At 39.2% G+C, this 3,928-nt stretch overlaps 1 protein-coding gene across 1 annotated transcript in view; it reads left to right on the forward strand.

The window, feature by feature from the left end:
- The window catches only part of APTX (aprataxin), a 16,979-nt gene that overhangs the window by 10,476 nt on the left and 2,575 nt on the right, over window positions 1-3,928 (forward strand). The window lies entirely within an intron of this gene.

Raw genomic sequence — 3,928 nt, forward strand, 5'->3', positions numbered from 1 at the left:
TTATAAATCATAGGGTAACCTCAAAGAAAAATGATAAACCTTCACATCACAATAAAAAAGAGGACAAGCACAAATATTCAGCAAATAATAAAACAACAGCAACAAAGGAAATGATAACACGACTCATAAACATAAGATCTCAGCACAGAAAATAATACGAAACAAAGAAACCAGGGACACCATGAAAAAACACATAACAAAATGACCGCAACAAATTCAAACTTATCAATAATTACCCTGAATGTTAATGGATTAAATGCAGCACCACTCAAGAGACGGAGAGTTGCACATTGGATAAGAAAACAAAACACATCAATATGCCGCCTACAAGAGACACGCCTTAGAGATAAAGACAAAAATAGACTAAAAATCAAAGGTTGGAAAAAGATATATCAAGCAAATGGCAACTGTAAGAGAGCAGGAGTGGCGATATTAATTTCTGATCAAATTGACTTTAAGACCAAAACCACCATACGAGACAAGGAAGGACATTATATAATGATTAAAGGATCAATTGAACATGAAGATATAAGCATAATAAATATCTATGGACACAATGAAAGAGCCCCAAAATACATAAATCAGACTTTAAAAGAGTTGAAAAGCCAAATAGATGACTCCACATAGTGGGAACTTTAATACACCACTTTCTTTGATTCCAGGATGTCATTGCTCCTAGGCCCTCTAACAGATAGAACCAGCAAATACATGTATGAAAACTAGTACACACAGATGCACACATCTGCATTGATTTCTGTATTTATTTATCAGTATAGTATAGGTATATGGAAAACCATGAGTTCTGGTACCTCGGCAGTCCAGCATTGCAGAGTTCATTCCCCTTTCCCTATTTTATTTTAACTTCTTCAACAGTGATAAAAAAAAAAAGCAAAAAACCTGACTCTCATTAGCTATAATAAATTTGCCTATTTGTTCAATCCTAGAATGAATGAATGAATTATACACACACACACACACACACACATATATGTATGTAGGGTAGTGGTTAAAAGCATTTGACTGTTAACCAATAGATTGGCTTTTTGAACCTGGCTGCTGCTCCATGGGGGAAAGATGATGCAGTCTGCTTCCATGAAGCTTTACAGCCTTGGAAACCCTACTGGGCAGTTCAATTTTGTCCTAATGGGTTGCTATGAGTTGGAATTGATGTGATGGCAGTAGGTTTGGTTTGATTTGGTTTGAGTATACGTATAAAATACTTACAGAATTGCTGACCTATGAGAAACACATTTACTAATTAGTGCATTATTTGTATACAGATCTTTTTGTCTTTACCTTTATAATAACCCATTCTAAAACTATTTTCCAGAGTTACTTAGTTTAGCTGTTTTCTTCCCACTCTTTTCAGTGTGGTTCCATTATTCATTTGTAATCCAGTTAGGTTTATTTCTTACTGCTTATTGATTTTTCCCCAACATACTTGTTGATTTTGATAATTGGGGAAATGTGAAACATTAATATCATCCCAAGAGTCAAAACTACAAAAAAGCCTTATACTTGACTTAACATGCCTGAAACAAGTCTTGATTTTCTTTCCTAAGTCTGCTATTCCCCTGTCTTTTCCATCTCAGTAGGTGGAACCAGTCAGTTTTTTAGGCCCTAAACCCACATCTAATCCTTTAGTAAGCCCTGTTGGGTCTATCCCAAAATATATTAGAAATTGGATTGCTTCTCATTACCTTAGCTGCTATAGCTTTAGTTTAAGCCGTACTCTTTTTTGGCCTGTTGCAACAGCTTCCTAACTGGTCTCCCTTTGTCTCCCTTACCTTCTCTACAGTCCTTCTTCCACCCCACAGCCAGAGTGATCTTTTAAAAATATAAATCAGATATTAGTGCTCCCCTGCTTAAAATCCTTCAGTGACTCCCCGTTGAATAAAATGTGAAACTCTTGTCTGCCTGTAAGACCCTTTGTGATCTGGCCCCTGCCTGGCTTCCAGCCATTGTCTTCTTTATTTACTACATGTGGCCACATTAACCTTCTCTCTCTTTGGTTGCAGCAAGCTTTTGCTCATCTCAGGGCCTTTGCACTTGTCTTCCTCACTCCCTGAAACACTCCTCTCTCAGACTTTGCTTGCATGGGAGACGCCTCCTTTGAACACCCTAGCTAGTAAAGAGGCAGCCTCTGCTCCTGGGCCCTCACTATCCCATTTCCTTGTTTTATTTTTCCTTAGCAGTGATAATGATTTGAATTTTCCGTGTTTATTCATTTGTTTATGTTTCCCTCCATTAGAATACAATTTCTATATGGGCAGATGCTTTTGCTATCTTATTCATTGCTAAATTCCTGATGCCTAGAATAGTGCTTGGCACTTTGTAGGTACTTAAGAAACGTTGACTATTGTTAAATGAGTGAATGAGTGAATTGAATGGATGACTATTCATACTGTATGGACCCATACTTCTACTGTTTTTCATTTTGATTTAGCCATAATTTTAAATGGGTTTAATGGTCACTTTTTCCCTTTCAACTAGCCATGTGCACCTTCATGTGATCAGCCAGGATTTTGATTCTCCTTGCCTTAAAAACAAAAAGCACTGGAATTCTTTCAATACAGATTATTTCTTAGACTCACAAGGTAAGCAATGTTCTTGGTTTTCTCATTTGTTTCATTTCTCAGCTGTTCTTATACTTGATTCAATTGTTTTCCTAAATAATAACATTGCCTCAAAAACCCATGTAGAACTTCGTGTTCTCTATAAAGAGAGCTCCTTTAAAAGAAACCAAATTATTTGAATTGTAGTAGAATTGCCATTTTACTGTGAGCAGCCTTCTTGGATGACTGGACATTTGCTTTGGCAGGGTCAAAAGGAGTTCTATTGTAACAGGGAGGGATTTCATGTTGCCCTAAGGATTATTGGAGTTCATGGATGAGAAAATTCTCAACAGTTCTTTGTTTCTTGTGCCATCAGCTGGGAGGGCTGCTCAAGGGCTGCCTTGTGTCAGGGGTGGTTCATTGACTATGTATCTGTAGAAGGCAGCATTTCTTGGTGTATAGTATAGATCTTCAGTATGCTGGGGTGTTAGCAATAACAGCTACCATTTACCAAGGGCCAGCAGGGGTAAAGCACTGTGATAAGCCCTTGACATAGTTAAACTGCTAGAGTATATCTGGAGAAAAAGAATCATCTTAAAGATAAGTTGTTCAGATTTTGAAGCCCATTTTCCCAAGAAGCTTACTAGCTTTAGGATATCTGATGTATTTGATTTGGAGTCACATTTTCTTTTTGGATATCTTATACCAGTGTTCTAAGGAGCTCTGGTGGTATACTGCCTAAGGCATTTGACTGCTAACCAGAAGGTCGGTGGTTCAAACCCACCAGCCACTCTGCAGAAGGAAGACTGGGCAATCTACTTCTGTAAAGATTTACCACCTCAGAAACCCAATGTGGGTCGCTATGAGTTGGAATCAACTCGATGGCAGTGAGTTTGATTTTGCTTTTGTACCAGTCTTCTAGGAGCTCTGGTGTCAGTGATTAAGGCATTCAACTGCTAACCAAAATGTTGGTAGTTCTAACTCCCTAGTGGCTCTGTGGGACAAAGATAAGGCAGTCTGCTTCCATAAAGATTTACAGAAAAGCCTTAGAAACTCAATGGGGCAGTTTTATTCTGTCCTATAGGGACACTTTGAGTTGGAATTGACTTGATGGCAGTGGGTGGGTGGGAGACCAGTCTTCCAGAGTAGCTGGGATCTGAACTTTTTTCTCTTGCCTGCAGCTGTGATCAAGATGGTTCAAGAGACTGGCAGAGTGGCTGTTCGAGATGGGATGCCAGAGCTCTTGAAGCTGCCCCTACGTTGTCATGAGTGCCAGCAGCTGCTGCCTTCCATCCCTCAGCTGAAAGAGCATCTCAGGAAGCACTGGCCAGAGTGACTCTGCGGAGGCCAAGCTTCTGCAGGGAGTGTGGCCC

This window comes from Orycteropus afer, unplaced genomic scaffold (assembly GCF_000298275.1).
Source record: "Orycteropus afer afer isolate SDZICR_OR568_19922 unplaced genomic scaffold, OryAfe1.0 scaffold00285, whole genome shotgun sequence".
Taxonomy (NCBI): Eukaryota; Metazoa; Chordata; class Mammalia; order Tubulidentata; family Orycteropodidae; genus Orycteropus; species Orycteropus afer.